Raw genomic sequence first — 19,882 nt, 5'->3', positions numbered from 1 at the left:
AGCACAAGAGAGATTTTTGCACTTGCTTTTTTTTTTTTATTTAATTCCCCTCCCCTCCCCCAGTTGTCTGTTTTCTGTGTCTTTTTGCTGCGTCTTGTTTCTTTGTCCGCTTCTGTTGTCGACAGCGGCACGGGAAGTGTGGGCAGCGCCATTCCTCGGCAGGCTGCTCCCTCCTTCGCGCTGGGCGGCTCTCCTTATGGGTGCACTCCTTGCACGTGGGGCTCCCCTACGCGGGGAAACCCCTGTGTGGCAGGGCACTCCTTGCGCGCATCAGCACTGCGCATGGGCCAGCTCCACACGGGACAAGGAGGCCCGGGGCTTGAACCGCGGGCTTCCCATGTGGTAGACGGACGCCCTAACCACTGGGCCAAAGTCCATTTCCCTGCACTTGCTTTTTAAACCATTAATTATTCTGCTCCTTTGCTAACAACACTGGAGGAATCCCAGCTGTTTGCTGTTTTGATTGATTACACCACCCATCAATCCCCCAGGAGGGCCCTGTGATAAAGTCCTTGGGGAATATCCCGGGCTTCTCCTGGCTTCCAGAGGAAATCTATTCCAAATTGGATTTCTTGCAAGGGTCTTCCAGCAGCCATCTTGGGGGTACCAAATGACACGTGGACTTCTTGCCAGATTCCAGATCCGTCTATTGATTCCCTGTCTTACTAGCCTGATTCATAACTATGCTGGTATTAATCAGGTTACATGTACACAAAAGATACAAGATGAAAAATAAATATGATTGCCTCGTTTAATTTATATGCCAAATACTACTCCAAGCCTAACCTCTCCCTGGGCCCAACTAGACGTCTCTCCCATAAATACAGCTCCTTACTTATTTTTAGACTCTCAGCACACACCAGAGAAAGTATTATTTTTATTACAAAGCAAAACAAAACTAGCTACTTTTCTGCTCTCTGATTGGATGACAAAAGAAAACAGTGAAATGAGTTACCCTATTCTCACCCCAAAAGATTGGCCAAGTTTAGAATGAGTTTAAGGACACAGATCCTACATGAATTAGAAGTGAATCCAGAGGAATGGGTGTAGCTTCGCATATTCAAGGTCCTGCATTCAACCCCTGGTACCTCCTTTAAAAAAAAAAGCGAATCCAGAAGCAGAAGTGAGAGCCACGCCAGCATGCAGGACCTCAAAGTATCCTAACCGAATGATCCACCGGGGTTCAGACATCATGGGGGGTCTCCTTAAGTTCATTTAATCAGAGGTACAAATACTGACCATTGAAACATACTCAAAGGCAAGATAGCTGGCTAGAATCATGCTCTAAACCACGAGTTGTTAATTCTTTCATACACAATAAAATTTTTAAAAACGTATGTATACGGATTTCAAACAAGTCAGATTGGGTCACAGAACTATTTTACCTTTGATGTCAATCCAGTTCCGAAACTACTGTTTGAAATGGTTGAAACAATAACAACAGTCATTTTAAAAATAAAGGGTTCTTATCACTACGTTCAGAAACGTCCTTTCTAAGCTTCTGCTCTCCTGGCAAGACTGTCTAGCTTAAAACGAGAACGCTGTGTCCCTCCCCAAAATAAACTGTCATGACCACATTACCTTCCTGCTCCAGCTCCTTTAAGGATTCTAAATCAATTGAAACTACTACTCAGCAACTCCAGATCCCTTCATGTGCTGCCTTTCCCTGCTTAAGCACTTGGTTCTAATCAGACCACTTCCTTCCTGCTGCTTTGGTTTTTATTACCAAAGTTCTTCAGTCCTTTTCACCACCCCATATGCTAAACAACTTCTACTTTTAGAAGTGCATTCTCTAAGAATACTAAAGAGGAGCCAAGCTCAGCTAAAGGTCTCCTGTAATGCATGTAACTGGCCTTTGTATATTCTAGATGAAACTGTGAAGAGCTACAACACTTCTCCAGTCACCTTCTTTCCTAACTCTTCCCTTCTGAAGAGCACATGACCTTTCCAGGGATCAAGCTTTCTCACGCTTTCATAGATCCTTCAATCACAGAGAAAAGTGGCACGATAAACAAGTCACATTAAGTGCAGGCCTCTGTGTCAAAAACAGTTAACACAGCGGGCCTAACGGTTCATCCTTAGAAAGGCCTGCAACGAGGTGAGCCTGTGGATGGCATCTGGAAGCTCAGATTGCAGGAAGCTTCCCACCGTTAACTGATAAGAGGGGCTCACTGTACCCAAACTGCGCAAACAATATGGTTTATACTGAAAAGCTGTTTTCCTTCTGGGAGTCTGGAATTGAGGTACATGTCAGGCCTGGGTTACATACATGACCAGGAAAAGCCTTGGGCACCGAGTCTTTAATGGGCTTCCCTGGTTGGCAACATTTCATATTTGTTGTCACACCTTGTTGCTGTTAGAATTAAGGACGTCCTGTGTGACACCACTGGGAGAGGACTCCTGGAAGCTTGTGTCTGGATTCTTGTGGACTGTGCTCCATGTGCTCTTTTCCTTTACTGGTTTTGCTTTGTCTTCTTTCACTGTAGTAAATCAAAGCCATGAGCATGACCACATGCTGAGTCCTGTGAGTCCGCCTAACCAAATCATAGCGCCCAGGTGGTCTTGTTGACCCCTGGCATAGCCTCCATGGAGAGCTCCAGGTTTCCCTTCCTGCACAGGCACCTAGGGCAAGGAATAATGTTATTATTGGGCCAAAGTGGAGCATCCAGTGCGACTCACTAAGAGCTCAGTGCATCTGTGCAATGTGATCGTTTTGGTTTTTCCTTGGGGATTCTCTTTGGCCTCACTTTTTGGCTTGGATTCTTTTTTTTTTTTTTTTCCTTTTTGGTAGTCCTTTCTCCAATTTAGCTATTACAGTTGGACGGGCCTGCAACAAACTCCCTCTTGCAAGTCAAATAGGAACGATGGTGAAGCCCAAGGGAAAGGCAGCCTGATGAGTCACTTAAGTCCAGCTGTTCCAGGGCCTGAGGATAAATGTCCTTTTCCCTGACAAGCTTTTCCATACTTTTCCTTTGGAAAATGCTTGCCCCTCTGATTAAGATGGCTTCTCGAACTGGCTATGGCCAGGGTCAAGACCAAAATATGGGTCTAGAAGAAAGGGATAAAGGCTTTAGGCCAGAAAACCAAAAGAAGTCCTTGTGACTCAAACTGGGACAAGCCCACTCATCATCAGAGCCAATGTCCGTGGCAAGGACGTATGAGAAACACTGTGCATGTGTCTGAAATACTGTCTTTGCAGAGTCAGCAGATTCACAGAATTAGAGTTCCTCGCCCTCACTGTCTCACCACCCCTCATTGTTATAAACTGTGTGGAAAAATGTCTTTCCTATAGATGGATAATGAATCTTCTGATAAAGGACTGATTTTATACTCACCAAATATTTAATATCATAAACGCATGGAAACTAATCACCTTCTTCCACATCTATATTTTCACTGTCTTATCTTTAGGCAAACTCATCTACTAACATATCAGATGACAGATTGAAGGCATCACTGAAATCACAGGAGCCCCAGAAAACATCCTGCACAAACTATATTTTAAAAACTCATTTCAATAAAGCCCCCAGTACACAAACTGTCTCAGCAAAGCAATTTTTATAGATTCTATAACCTCATGAAAAACAGAAAAGAGACAGCAGAGTGAGCATACGTGGTTGCCTCCTTCCCTCCAAAGAGTACAATGAAAGGGCAGTACAGATATTTTTTGAGAGGATAAATCCACGGTGGCACTGAAAACAGAGAGGAGTGCTATCAGTGAATACATAATTTTGAAGGCTTCCTTAAAGAAGATAGTTGGGGTTCTATTGATGAGCAAACCAGAACTGAAAATAAAAGCAATTTGAAATACACACAGCGACAGAATGGAACTTTTTCTTCCTGGAAGAAGCCTGGAGAGGCTCCAGTCATGGAGTCAGTGTCTAGTAGGAGACATGAAATAGCCTACACAGAAGTGGCTGTGAGGCAGTAGTCATGATATCTAAATGGAGAGTTGTCCACAGAGCAGCTGAGCCAGCTGGCCCTTCCCGAGTCCTGGGTATCCTGTAGTTGGCAGCTTTTGCTTCCAGCTGGCACTCACAGAACAGCTCCCCAGAGACGAAGGTTTGCCATGCTGTCGGTGTCCAGGCTAGGGGAGAGTCAGAGAAGAGCCTCGAAGATTGACAGAGAGGAAAAAGGAAATAAAACGTGTAAAAAGAAGTTGCTCCAAGATTAAAGTTCTCCTTGATTAATTTTGGGGTGAGGGTTGCAGCAAAGTGTCCTGAACCTGCCTCTTCTTCCATGGGTCCATGTAATCACATGCCCTAGAAGGAAACCTGTCTACTGGTAGACCCTGCCCATTTATACAGAGTACCTGGTCAATCCTTCCATCCCAGGAAGCCTTTTGGGTAAATAAACCTGCGCCCATACAAAGAAAGCCCATGTCACCTACCTATATAATAATCAAAATTATCTTTCATTCATATATAAGAAGAGTCAATGAAAAATTAGCAGACGTGTAAGGAAAAACCTTTAGCATTGTAGAGAAAGACTAAGATGAAAAACCAAAACTTAGCTGGAGGAAACAGAAATAATACAAGGAACAGAAGACAATTTTTAAAAGTTCTGATTAGTATCCTTCAAAGGTTTAAAAGATTTTACAACCTTAAAACTTAAAAAAACACAGTGCTATGGAAAAAGCAATGTGAGAAGTTAAGCTTCTTGATGTTTAAAACTATAGTTCCCCAAATTAAATCAATTATAAGAGTAATAGAACAGTTACAAAAATTATGAAAACAGAAATCAGTAAAACATTTTGATAAATTTAAATAAAGACTTAGAAAAAAGGGGGAGTTCAGATCAAAACAACATGGCAGATGAGGAGCTTGAAGGGAAGTCTGAGAATTCTAAACTTGATCTGCTCAGAGGTGTTTATGTGCTTTATAGATTTTGTTAGAAAACTAAGCTTAGCTACATATGTTACAAAAATATTAGGGTGCCCATTACCCAAGGTGGGTGGCCTGACTGAGAGCCCCATTCTTGGGTGGGGATGGGGAAAATCAGTCTTCCCCTCACATTCCCGTTTCCCAGCACCTGGCTTCATTTCTACGGCGGGCCCCCCTTCAGCGCCTCCCACTCAGAGGGGCCACAGGCTCAGTTCCTGCCTCGGCCTTGGTCCCCAGGGTGCGTGTCTGCTTCAGTTATCTCTGAGGACCATGAAGCCTCAGTTCCACTCACTGCTGTGAGTTAGCATCTTCCATTTCTAGCACACTGAGAGCCCGCCTTCTTGCTTCCAAACTCAGCTAAGAATTTAAAACACTTTTTAAAAATGTTTCCTCTAGCATCTTCATGTGCTTGGAAAAGGAAGCGGGGGTAGTCAGTCTACCATTTTGACCCAAAGCCTGCATTATGAGTCATAAGCGTTACTAATGGAAAATACTTTTGGAGTGCTTACAATGTGTGAGGCACAATTCTAGGAGTGTCACGTATATTAGCTCATTTTATGCTCTACAGCCCTACAAAGCAGGTCCTTTTAATTCTGATTTCACATGTAAGGAAAGTAGGACAAAGAAAGATTAAGCAATTTGCCCAAGGTAACATAGCTAGTAAGTATCAGAGGCAGTTTGCCTCTTAGCCACTCAACTATACTATCGCTGTGGTACTACTCATTCATGCCATTCTTTGGCCCCTCCCCCTGAACCAGACGTCGGTAAATTACACTTCCTAGTGGTTGGGTAGGGGCACGTGATTAGTTCTGGCCAGTGAGCTGAGAATAAAAGTGACACGTGTCACTTTTGGATCAGAGCATTTAATGGCAGGAGCAAGACTCTCTAGAGCTCTCTTACCCTCTGGCACAGTGACCAGCAATGTCTGAAAAGGCAACTGTTCTATCAGTAATGGATTCCGAGTAACTATACCCATTGCTGACCTGCAAAGGACATGAATAGAGAGAAAAAGAAATTGTTGTTGTAAGCCACTTACATTTGGGGGCTATTTGTTACCAAAGAATAACCTAACCTATCCTGACTGACAGAGCCTCTAAACTACTTTACCAAATGAAAACAAAGGGAGGGTAGTACTCAATAAAATCAGAATATATAGCCTCCAAACCAGTGTACTTATCCAGGAGAAATTAGATGTCCTGGCAAGTGCTCTATGAAGCTTAGGAGCCTCATCCTTACCCAAGAAAATATAAAAAAAGGCAAACAACCAATAATCCCAATAAGATTCTAGCAGTAGCAACCACAAAACTGTACCATAGGAATGCTTCTACCCTCTACAGAAAATAATTCTGTTTGAAGATAAGTTCCCAGGCAGAAAAATTACCAAATACAAAGGAGTATTTATATATAAGAGAAATCAGCAAAAGCAACAAAGGAAAAGCCATGTCAAAGAACTTTGTAATAGCACAAATAAAAAAGGACTTTACTGGGTTTTGTTTATTATTATTACTATTGTTGAAATAATGAAAATGCTCTAATAATGATTGAAGTGATGAATGCACAACTACGTGATTATATGAAATACCATTGCTTGTACACTGTGGATGAGCTGTATGCTATATTAATATGTACCAATAAAATTGATTTGTAAAAACAAAAACAAAAGAAAAGGACTTTAAACATTTAAAATTCTCAACCAGATCAACAAAAGAATAGACTCTGTAAGGCAGTAAAAGGGAAGCAGATGTGGTTCAACCAGGTGGGTGCCTGCCTATCACACAGGAGGTCCCAGGCTCAGATCTCGTTGCCTCCTAAAAAGAAGACAAGCAGATGCCACCCTCTCTGCAATGAGCTAGATTTTGCCCCTGCCTCAACAAGCAGATGCCACAAACCAGCAGACACCACAGCCCACAGGGAACAGATGTAGCTCAGGCTGGACTTGCTTCTCACATGGAAGGTACTGGGTTCAGTTCCCGGTGCCTCCTGGAGAGGGTGAGTAAACAATGAGCAGACAAATGAGTGAACCTTCAGGGGAGGGGATAAACAAAGAAGAAATAAAGTAAATAAATAAATCTTTTTTTTTAAAAAGGGGCATTACAAAAGAAGAACAAATGATTTTCTTTAAAAAAAAAATGACTTCTGGTTAGAGACAAGTCTGAACACATTCATTGGCCTCTGCTCTTTCCTATAAATGATATGTAGGAATTTTTGCTAAGCTATAAAGGACAGAAAAAAAAAAAAGGAGAAGAAGGAGGGGACGGAGGAGGAGGAAGAAAGAGAAAGAAAGGATTGTAGCAATAAAATTTGATAGACGTTTTCTTGAAAATGAAGAAGTGAGCCCATCACTTCAAAGAAAGCCACTGACAGTGTTGGGGTTACCAATGATAAAATTTGAACTTTCAGATAAAAAACAGAAATTTTAAAAACTTGTATTAAAATACCAATTCTTAAAAACTTTCCTAATGGGATCAATGACTATATTATGATGTGATTCTTTTTTTTTTTTAGTACTGTACTTACTGTAATGAAATGCCTGAACATTTGGAAGATCATAACTCAATGAATTAACATTTTCTGAATGATCAATGCAGTATGTTACAAAATCATGTGTGGATAAAAGATCCATTCAAAGTGCAAGATAGACATGATAATGTAACGGAGTACAAAAAGTCAATTGATAAGTTTTCAGATTCCACATTGCAACTAACTTTTGAGAAACTACCACTTGTCAAATTTTGGTGTAGTGTCAAAGAATATGTATAATATCTGGAAGGGTCACTAAGACTCCTTCCCTTTAAAATTACATATCTGTGTGATATGTATGTCATATACATCAACCAAAACAACAGATCCCAACAGACCAAACGCAGAGCAGATATGAGAATCCAGTGCCATTTATTTAGTCAGACATAAAAGATATTTGAGAAAATAATAAAACAATGTGACTCTTTTCACTATTTTTTTTTCTTGGTTTGGAAACTGTAACTATTTTCCATGGAAATTGAGCAATTTATGTTAACAAGTGAATGGTTTATTAATATTATTTTTTTAAGTGAATTAATAAATATTTTTAAAACGTCATTTAAAATTTTCTAATACAGTAAATATGAACAGATATAACCCACATGAACAAACGCTCTTTGAGGTTTTCGACAATTTTTAAGAATATAAAGGGCTCCTAGATCACAAAGTTTGAGAATTGCTATACTGGGTAAGCACTAGCCAAAGGAAAACCTAAATTGTAATAATACCAAATCAATAGACCTAACAGTGAAAAGCACTAAAGATAAATGTAGGCATTTCCATAATGATAAAAAGACAAAACTGCCAAAAAAAAATTATTTACCTACATGTTTACCTAATAATCTTTTCTAGTAATTTATAAAACAAAAAACGATCCAACTGTATGGAAAAATTGCTCTGACAGAGCAGAGAGGTAGCAAAGATATAGAAAATGTGAACAGCATAATTAAGAAGCCTTATTTAACAAATATATATAAAAACTTGACTCCCCAGACTAGCGAATACACATTCTTCTCAGGTACACATGAAATAGTTACTAAAAATTACTGTTACTACGTGTCAGAGATCTTAAGAAGTTCAAAAGAATTGGTTATTAGATGGAACCTAATTCTCTGATCCCTGAATAAGTCCATGAGAAAATCAACAATAAAAGATGGTCTTTTAAAAATATCTACATTTGGAAATTTAGAAACGAGTTAAAGAGAAAAATCAATGGCAATTATAAAATATAAAGGACTAGATATATAATATAGAAGCACTAAATACGAGTATATGTAGGGTATAGAAGTGATATTTAAGACTGTGTACCCATGTCAGTTGGCCCTACTTTGGAGTTTGTGTTTCTGTGTGATGGAGCTGGACTCAGATGTGATCTTTGTCCACAAGCCTCTCCTGTTACTTTTACTGGAACTGTAGTTGGTGCTGGGGTTTAATGTATACCCAGGGGACCTGAATCTCTGGACTGACCATGTGATAGCCAGGCCCTGAGCCTCAACAGACTTCAGCTTGTATACCCTCTGGTTTATTGGACTTACCCCACTCAGCTAACATGGAGTTGAAGAAGGTCAACCACCACACGAGGGAGCCAAGAGTGCCTACAACTGAAAGCAGGAGGATTGCATCCAGCATCCATGTGGAATCTAAGCCCCCTCTCGATATAGATGTGGAGTGGACATAACCATTCCAAGGTCCACAGGATGGAGGAACAGAGTATGGATTAGAGTAGACTTACTAATAATCTATTCATGAACTATTGTGATTAGTAATCGAAGAAAATGTGGCATTGGTGTGGAGAAAGTGGCCATGGTGGCTGCTGGTGGTAGAGAGTGGGATGAAGAGATGAGATGTGGAGGCGTTTTCGGGACTTGGAGTTGTCCTGGGTGATGCTGCAGGGACAGTTACCAGACACTGTATGTCCTCCCATGGCCCACTGGGTGGAACGTGGGAGAGTGTGGGCTATGATGTGGACCGCTGACCATGAGTTGCAGAGGTGATCTGAGATGTATTCACCAAATGCAATGAATGTCTCATGATGATGGAGGAGAGTGTTGTTATGGGGGGAGGAGTGGGGTGAGGGGGGAGGAGTGGGGTGAGGGAGGTGGGGGAGTATATGGGGACCTCATATTTTTGGAATGTAATATTAAAAAAATAAATAAAGACCAAAAAAAAGACTGTATAACCATTTGTATATTTAAAAAGAAGAAAGAGTATAAATGAGCACAGTCATAGTTCTGTTCAAAGTTACCATTAACATAACTATTCCTGACTACAGCTGTTGACTGGTTTAAAACAAACAAACAAACAAAGAGCCCTGAGTCTTTCCCATGGAAACAAATTCTCTTTAATTTTCAGGGTCTACAAGGTTTTCACACTGTGAAGCCCTCCATGTCCTGGCTCCAAACTCCTCCACAACTTCATCTTAGTACGTTCTCATTGTTCACTATTTTCCAGTCCTGTAAGCCTTCTTTCGATTTCTCAAACTTGTAAGGTTCTCTCCAGCTTCAGAGGTCTCATAGATGTTCCCTCTCCCCCTGGAAAGCTTCAACTCTCTACCACCCCTTCACTGGCTAACTTCTACCCATTCTCAAAACCTCAGCTTCTTTCCGTTATTCAAAATTCCATCTCCCCTGACATCCCCTTTTACAGTAACCTCTTCTTTTCCTTGACAAAATACCTTTCTTCGGGAGGTTGTTGCTTAACGTGTCTCCCCTGGCCAGACTCTAAGAGCCGCGAAGGAGGGGACTGGGTGTTTAGTTGTCATTGCTGTTTTTCACTGTAGACAAGGCCAGTCACGTGGTGTGTTCAAAAAATATTTGCCAAATGAGGAAATGTTCCATTGCCTATGTGGCTATTTTTTCTCACCAAAAGTGGCCAAGAGTCTGTCCGCTCAGATGTGCCAACGGTTGCAAGACAACTCAAATGAAACTCAACTCTCTTATTTAAAGAAAATAACAAACAGAATTGCAGAACTGATAAAGTAGAAAAGCCCAGTAATTTTCTCTCACTGGAAACCACTAAGCTGTGGAATGTTTAGGTTACTGTAGAGGGCAGGCCGATGGCCGTGTCTGCCCACTGGCTTCTGCCTTCCTGCGTAGGCTGCTCTCCCTTCTCACCTCCTCCCCTGCCTTCTCTACTCCTGGACACAGGCCCCCTCCCAAGTTTCTCAAAAACGCTATGCTCCTTTCTCCCCAGGCCACTGCATAGGCTGTTGCATCTGTTTGAAACAGTCTTCCTTCTGCTTGCCATCGAGAGAATTCCTATTTATCCTTCTGAATCTCAGGTCAAATATCGTGTCCTCAGGGAAGGCTTTCCTAACTCTCAAAGCATGGCGGGTCCCCCTGCTGACCATCATATCTAATGGTACCCTGTCTTCTACTTAGCACGCTCTGTAACCTCATCGTGTAATTATCTGTCCAATATTTGCACCCCCACCCCCCCGCTTGAACACATCTTTGCCCACCGTTGTATATGTGGATTCTGGCACGGTGCTTAGCACACAATAGTTACATAATAGTTGTTTGGATGAATCAACAATTTGGGGAAGGTACTAAAGAAGGAAAATATTCTTTTGAGATGAGATGTGGAGGCGTTTTCGGGACGTGGAGTTGTCCTGGATAGTGCTTCACGGACAATTATGGGACACTGTAGATCCCCCCAGGGCCCACTGGATGGAACGTGAGAGAGTCTGGGCTATGATGTGGACCATTGACTATGGGGTGCAGTGATGCTCAGAGATGAACTTACCAGGTGCAATGGATGTATCACGATGATGGGAGAGAGTGTTGCTGTGGGGGGAGTGGGGGGCGGGGGCGGTGGGGTTGAATGGGACCTCATATTTTTTTTTAATGTAATTAAAAAATAATAATAAATAAATATTTAAAAAAAAAAAAAAAGAAAATATTCTTTTGAATTAGGGGGAACAGAGCTTCCTGGGAAAAGAAAAGGGTCATTTAATCTAGACAAAGGAAAGTTACAGAGTTATTCAGTAAAATGTGCAAACATATGTACAGAGGAGGGAGGAAAAACGGTGAGTTGCTACTGCTGCTGCTGATTTGCACATCAAGGGAATTTATGACGCCTTACCAGGAAAACTTTAGAGAACAGTAGAGATGATTCAGGTCAAAGATGACAGCGTGGGGTTCTTTGGAAAGATGGCAGGGAGTAGGGAAAGAGCATGGCCTCAAACTCCTTTCCAGCCTAAGATTCTTGCGGAGACTAAACTTGCAAATTTATTTAGGAATGAAATGCAGACTTGAGAAGACACTCCACTAATCCTAGAGGCCGGCAAAAATCCACTGGATAAAGTTTTAATAAAGGAAAACCTGAATCCAGACCAGCAAATTCAGTTTTTCAGAGGCAACTGCTTCCCTTCCTGACATTCATGTTTGTCTATATTGATCTGTTCCAGTTTGGGGGGTGAGTATGCGGATGTTAGGTCCCCACGTCAATTCCCTGCTTGCTGCTACAGGGAAATGCACTCAATGTGCTGGGCATAGCTTTCCTTGAATATAGCTCTGGTGGTGAGGTGGGAGATATTTCCTTCCTCACCTTCTACCTGCCACCTCCCTCTATTCAAACCAGTTTATATTTCCTTTAAAGGAAAGCAATTTCTAACTGCCTTGCTTCTTTCAAAAGGCAAGCATATTTAAGCTCCAGGGGGTGCATCACTAGACAGCATCACTCCTGCCACAGCTATTTATCTACACAATTGTAAACTCACAGGGTTGGAAGGCATTGTCTCAGCAAATCTACTAATCCATCTCCTCGTCTAATATGTGATCTCACCACCAGAAGGGCCAAGAGGATTAAATCACATGGCACTAGAGTAGGATGAGGCCAAATATGAAGTAAGCATTCTCTAGCACTCTAGACTTTAACAGAAGGAATCTTCCTTATTGCAGTGTTTCCCACACTTCAGCATTTCAAATACCACCTTCAGAATTGTTGCCATGTTCCTATTTCACTGGTATCATATACACTTAAAGTTTTTGATATTGGATCATCCACAAAGAAATTCCTTCACTAAATTGCCCACACATTACACCAGCACAAGAGTGAAATCTATTGTCAAAGTGCTAAATAAATGGTTTGAGAAGCTTTGGGTAGAGGGTGACTTAGAGCATCAGCAATGCAAATTTCCCTCTGTGAAGCCTGCTATAACAGAATCTCTTCAAGAGGGAAGAAGAGCTACAGACCTCTGATGACTCGATACACACTTTTTAGCATAAAGGCAGTTAACCCAAATCCACTGATAACTGACAAAAAGACACAGTACTCACGTATATTAGTTTTTTGTTGCTGCTATAACAAATATCCCAAACTTAGAGGCTTAAAGAAATATTCACTTGGACGTTAGAAGTCTGAAATCAGTATCACTGGTCCAAAATCAAAGTAACAGCAGGACTAACTACCGCCAAGGGAGAATCTGTTTCCTTGACCTTTACAAAAACTTCTAGAACTGCATTCCTTGGCTCATGGCCCCTTCCTCCATCTTCAAAGCCAGAAGCATAACATTTTACTTCATAGGCATCACTGTCACCTTCTTTGGTATCAAATCTCCCTCTGCCTCTCTCTTAAAAGGACGTTTGTGATTACATTTAGGCCCACCCTAGATGATCCAGGCAAATCTCCCCATATCAGGATCCTTAATCACACCTGCAAAGTCCCTTTTACCATATAAGGTAACACTCACAGGATCCAGGGATTAGGATGTGTAACTCTCCAGGGCAATTATTTAATCTACCGCATTACTTCTCTAAGCTTTTAATCTGAAATTCAGCTGAAGATCTAACAGACACTTATCATGTTATTTCACTAATGTGTATGTGAAATCTCTGTTTTATCACTTTGTGTCCTTCAGGGAGCATGGTGTTTTCTAGCTCTTTCCAAGGACACGCTGTAATCCCATGTAATCTCAGTATCAGTGCTATCTGCACAGGCAGTCTTCCCTGCCACTCCAGGGCTGGCTCATTATTCCTCACATTATGTCTCTCCTTTGGCAAACATGGAAAATAAAAGCTAGATCATTTGGTGGCTTGGATGCAGCAGGGAGTGGAAATGTGAAGTACCTTTAGACAAAAATAAGAATCTCTCTGAGACCAACCCACTTTGGTAAAATATGCCCACAAGTCCACCTGAGTAGTCGACTGAATCATGTCCCCACAAAGACATGCCCGGGTCCTAACCCGTTGTCTGGTGAGTGTGGACTTCTTTGTCAATAGGCTCTCTGAATATCCTATTCAGATGAGGCTAAACTGAATCAGTGTGGGCCTTAATCCAAGATGACTGAAGGCCTTATAGAGGAAATCTCAACAGAGGCACATGACTGAGCAGGGAGAGACAGAAAGAACCAGCTCACTGTGTGATGGGGGCAGGCTGAATGATGGACTGCTGGCACGCCACCACCAGAACACTGCAGAGTTCAGGGAAGCCCTGGACTGCAAGTACTGTGATTTTGGACTTCTAGCCTCCAAACCTGTGAGGCGAAAATCCCTGTTGTTTAAGTAAATCAGTCTGTGGTGTTTTGTTATGGCAGCTTTGGCAAACTAAGACAGTCAGCTTCTACAGTGGAGGTGAATTTCTACCTCATGGGCGGTGATCTCTTTTATAAATGCATAACGATGTTTTTCTAATCAGATTCGCCAAATACTTAGTAAACACCTTGTTCACTTCTGTTAGTTATAATGATGCTGATTTCTGGAAAAAAAATATCGAAAGCAGTTTCTGACGGCTTATTCCTTCATTAATATAACAAATATTTATCAATCACTATCTGTCACACGAGTTAGAAACTGGGGCTAGAATGGTGAGTAGAATACAGCGTTTGCCCTCAGGTCACTTACAGTGCAGGGGAGACTAGGGACATGTTAATGTCAATGAGAACGCTGCATGATGAATGCTCTGACTAGGGAAAGACAGGATCCCAGGGGCATGTAGGAGGGGAAGATTTCCCAGTGGAAATGATGTCTCAGACTTAATTGAAACTAGAAGGCTGAGTCAGTGTTAGTCGAGGGAATGTGTGGAGGTGGGGGTAGGGTGGGGGGTATGCAGCAAAGAGGGAAGAATAGTAACTGGCAGAAAGTCAGGGGTATTCCAGGCGAGGGGAAAACTTAAAAGTGTCAGAGGCCAGGCCCACCATATTGGTACACTGAAGAGCTGGACGTGGGTCAGTATGGTTGGAGTGTGTCACTCTAGTGACGAGGCACACCATGACCAGGTCATAATGAACAAGTGTGGACTTCAATGTGAAGGAACTGGAGAAGCCACTCAAAATTAATAGCGTGATCAGATCTGTGTTTCAGAAGAATACTCTGATACAAGTTGGAGAAAGGCTGAGTAGGAGGCATGAGACAAAGTTTCAGGCTGTTGCAGTAACCTAGGCAAAAGATGACAGTGGTCCAGACTAGGCTGGTGGTGATGAAAAGAAACGGAAAAATTCTAGTGATCTTTAGGAGGAGTAAGTGACAGGATTTGGTGACCCACCAAAGCCGAGTAGAGAAGGAATAAGTGGGTAGATGGAGAAGACATTCGTGGATATAGGAAACACATGACCTGGCTTATAGTACACACATACATATACCTATTCTGCTTCATAAATTAAAAAAGTAACCCAAGAAATAACTCTCAAAGAATTGAAAGTGCACATGTGTTGAAATGACAAAGTAAAACAATAAGTCAAAGAGATAATAACTCAAAGAGAAAAAACAGACTTAGAGGAGGTCTAATGTGACAGTTTGAAGTTGAATGGACCCCAGAAGAGCAGGTCCTTAGAGCTAATCCATTCCTGTGCATTTTGCCTATTGTAGGTGGCACCTTTTGATTAAATTACCTCAGATGAGGGCCTTTGATTAGATTGTGGGACTCAGTCCTTGATAAACAGAGGAATAAAAAGCCTCAGATGCAGAAAGAAGGCCACAGAGACAGAGAGAGGCCTCCAGATGTTGCCAAACCCAAGAGAGAGAAAAGCCACAGATGGAGCAGACCAGGCAATGAGGCCAAGGCCCAGGGGAGAGACAGCAGATGGCACTGTGCCCTGCCATGTGTTTAATTGCCCACAGCTGCAGCTTGGGAAGAAAGCATCTCTGATGATGGCTTGATTTGGACACTTTCATGGTCTCAGAGCTGTAAGCTTTTAACCTAATAAATCCCATTGAAAAAGCCAACCCATTTCTGGATATTGCTCCCAGCACCTTTTAGCAAACTAAAATACCTAACATCTGACCAGAGTTTCAGAAAGAAAAAGTGGAAACAGATAGAAAGAAATTACAAGAAAATTTATCTAAATGATTATCTAGATCCCAAGCATCCAATGCAATGACTGAAAACATACCTATATTTAGGCATAAGATGATGAAATTTCAAAATGTTTTTCAAATCTGAAAAGGTTTCGAGAGGGGTAAAAATAGTTCCCAAATAAAGGATCAAGAATCATAATGACAAAAAGGTCTAGGAGGCTAACCACCAGTAACAATGGGTACACCCCAAACCAAGATTTTGGTTTCTAAATACCATTCCCCAGGAGAAGGATCCAGGAATCCTTGAAGAAATAGCTAGGACAAGGGAAAGGTGAGCCTGGAACATTTTATTCTTCCAGAAAACAAGGAAGTACTCAAGGATTGATAAACACCAAAAGGATTGGCCAAATTTTGGATAATTTAAGCATCAAAAAGAACGAGGACTGGTACACAATACAGAGATTATCTGTTGAACAGCCTGTTCTCAGGGCTATTTCACCCATCAGAACTGTGCCACCGTGGCTCTTCGTGGTGATGGCCAATGCCAAAATCAGTTCTCAGAAACATCTACTCTATTTATTAATTTCATTTCCATTCACTTTGTTTTAGTATTCTTTTTAAAAAGCCTTATCTTCTTGAGCAAGAACTTAAAAGAATTTTTCAGTAAACCATTACCCCCAGCATCTGTGTAGTCGAATGTGTGTATTCAGTGCCCACCCATCCATATAGTTCACCTTGAGCTAAAGAGCACTAGGCTTTGTGGTCCATGACACGGTCTCATTGGTTCAGCAGCCTTCCACTTTTTCCTCCTGCCATCCCCCAACTTCACCGGCTTCCAACCCCCACATGCTGTACACATTTAGGTCTTCCACCACTAGGAGTTTCACTTAATTGTTAATCCTTTTGGTTGTCAGGCTTGGCCACTGGAGCATATGGACAGGCCAGTTACTGGTGTTAGTCACGTCCTTTTAAATTCTACATGGGAAGACTGAAAACTGAACTTCTACATTGATGTTATTTTGACCCTTCAACTTTGTTGTTGTGTTCGAAGCACAATGTATGTTGTGGATTGGGTTTCGATACTTGATTCCAAAATAGCCTGGCTGGCCATTATCCTAGCTTATGGTTTCTCTCATTTAATGAACAATAAAACAATAATTGAGCAGGTCCCTGAATCACATAGTGAAATTTACAAAAAGAGCAGTATCCTTCTCAAGTGTTGCAGACCCCTCATTAGACACTTGGATCATAGTAAAAATCCAGATGGGCTTCAATCCTGTTCTGAACACCTATATAGATATAATGGCCCTTTTTGGCTTTAACAAAAGGAAGAAAGGCTTATTACAGTTCTGGCAGGGATATAATTTTTTTATCCTCAGAGAGTCTCTCAGTTCCTGAGAAAGAAATGGCTGACTCTGCCCTATTTCTGAGTAGCTAGTGTGCATATTAGAAAACCACCATCACGACAGGGACCTTGTGGGAGGCCACCACAGAGAAGACCCAGTTTATTTTGGCAGTTCATGGGAAAATACCTCACATTTGTCTACATATATGTATCCATCCGGGTCTGGAATGGGGGTGAGGAAAGGGGAGGCATGAGGAAGAAGTGAAAGGAAAGGGGTAAGACATATAAACAGAAGAAAGAATCTCTGACTGCGATTATTCCAGTCATAATTGTGTATTTATGTACCTACAAAGGTCATTCTGTGCACGTGTGGGATTTCTACCGGCAAAGTGAGCCACGTGAGAGCATGCAGGCAATAGAAGTGCCTAGTACTATTAATAAATATATTCCCCCAGCATATTCAATTAGGGCACTTGTTCTCAAACTTGGTGGCACATTGAAATCATCTGCGGAGCTTTAAAAACCTACTAATGCCTAGGCCCCACCCCTGGAGCTTCTGATTTCATTAGTGAGGTGTGATAGGCACAGCAATGCTACTCCCTTCCCCAGAGTAGTCCATTTCGTCCTTGGAACCTCTGAATACATTAGTTCCATGGCAAAGGAAAATTAAGGTTGTAGATGGAATTAAGGTTGCTAATCAGATGACCTTAAAATAGGGAGATTACCCTTGCTTATCAGGGTGGGCCCAGTGCAATCAGTTAGAAGTTGGAGTGATGCAATGTGAGGACTCCAACTGCTGTTGTCGGCTTTAGAAATGAGGAAGGTGCCTAGGAGCCAAGGAATGTGGGCAGCATCCAGAGACCGGAAAAGGCAAGAAAACAGTTTCTCCCCTAGAGCTTCCAGAAAGGAACACAGCCCCGTGGACACCCTGATTTTAGTCCACTGAGACCCGCGTCAGACTTCTGACCTAAGGAACTATAAGATCATAAATCTGTGTTTTTTTAAGCCTCTAAATTTGCAATGATTTGTTACAGTCACCATGGAAAATTAACCAAGGTATGGCCTGGGCTTTGGGATTTTTAAAAATTCCCCAGGTGATTCTAACATGCAGCAATGTATGCTAACTACTGAATTACAGGAGAGACAAGATAAGGATGCTATGGTGATTTGATCTGGGAAGTTAGTGAGTTGCTCCCCCAAATTATGCACCATCATTTCTTAATCATCTACCCGTAGATTATGATACAGCGGTTAATATAAACACATCATAGGATGGGCGTGGGTCACAAGTTGAGTGGCAAGACTCCTTTCTAGTCTGCTCCATTGAACATGCAAAATTTCCTTGAGATAAAGAACAATTACACACCAAACAGACAGATTTTCTCTAGAGCTTATTTTCTTACCCATACTGTTTTTCAAGGAGGGAATGACCAAAAACTGAATTATATGCAAATATATAAATTAGAATATTCATGTTGGCGCTGTCAGGAAAAAGATGAAATTGTCCTTCTCTCTGGGTGCAAACTATTAAAACCCACCCTTAGGACTGCAAAGATAGAAGTTTTCCGGTTTGCCTTAGTAGTCTGCTTTTTTATGATAAATCAGTGGAACAATCCTGTGGGGACATTAACGCAATCTTCCTAGGGATCAAGAAAAGAAATGCAGTTTCTTTGAGTGCAGCCTTCCCTTTTGGGCAAGCATTCATCTATTCTGACAGCTTCGCTTCTCACTTTTAGGATGACTACAGCTCTTCTAGAAAGTCATCCCATCACGAGCCTCTATGAATACTACTCACCAAAAGCTAAAGCCTTAGACCCTTTTACTTTTCTCTCTCCCTACTTTGTCTTCCTTAGAGAGGATGCCAGTGTAGTAGAAAAAGCAGTCAAGTTAGAGTCAGAAGATCTGAGTCTGAATTTCAGTTCTGCCACTTCTCAGTGATACGATGTCAGGCGAGTGCTTCAGCCTCTCTGAGCTTTGTCTCTAACAAATAGGGATAACATTCCTTTCATGATGCTATTGTACAGGTTAAATGAAATGGCATAAGTGAACATGCCTAGCACAGTAGGGGCTTTCACTAAACTCAATTCATCCATGGTTCCACAAATCATCTCTACACTGAGGCTTCCCCCCAACTCTTCTCCTCTCACTGAGCTCTGGTACCATATGTCCAACTGTCCACATGACAGTTCCACTTGGATCTCCTGCTAATTAGATGTGTTCAAGAGACTTAGGATCCCACTCAGAAACCAAGGGCTCTTTTTCAATTTCCCTCATGTTGTCCACACCAGTCAAAGAGCTGCCAGTCCCTCATCCATCCTTTCTCCTCCATCCCAACTCCTACAACGCTCACGCTCACCCTCCTTGCCTCATACGCCACATCTCCAGGGTTAGAACCTTTTAAGTGGCTCCCTGTCTTAAAAGCTCTGTCTCACCCAATCCATCCTGCTTGTGGTCTGCAAATTAATCTTCCTCCAACCAGATTTGTCACACCTAGCACTGACCAAAAATCTTCATACACTCTCTCCCCTGGCCCGTCAACCACAGCCTGGCATTTATGATCGATGAAGAACAAAATCCACCGATTTTATGTAGATGTTATGAAGTCCACGCAGCCTCGGTGCACATACATCAGCATGTACAAAACACTGAGCAAATTCACATAGTTACCACGTAAAAGCAAAGCTCTTGGGACAAATTGATCATTAAGCAAAGTTCCTCGGAAAGTGTAAAGTATTTCGACAAAGGGTTTTAATGTAGGTTTTTTGGGGTTTTTTTACACTCTGTTGATTGCTAAATGTAATAGTCTGATAATGATGCTAAATAAATGTCTTTTTAAAAATGTGCTGTTAGCCTGCTCTGAAGCCATCTTGACATAAACTGCCTTCAACAGTGGGAAGTTA

The 19,882-nt window shown here is 41.7% G+C and overlaps 1 protein-coding gene across 1 annotated transcript in view; it reads right to left on the bottom strand.

The window, feature by feature from the left end:
* The window catches only part of STX8 (syntaxin 8), a 274,018-nt gene that overhangs the window by 182,683 nt on the left and 71,453 nt on the right, over positions 1-19,882 (bottom strand). The window lies entirely within an intron of this gene.

Source organism: Dasypus novemcinctus, chromosome 21 (assembly GCF_030445035.2).
Source record: "Dasypus novemcinctus isolate mDasNov1 chromosome 21, mDasNov1.1.hap2, whole genome shotgun sequence".
NCBI lineage: Eukaryota > Metazoa > Chordata > Mammalia > Cingulata > Dasypodidae > Dasypus > Dasypus novemcinctus.
The sequence above is the reverse complement of the archived record's forward strand: the minus strand, read 5'-3'. Positions and strand labels throughout refer to the sequence as shown.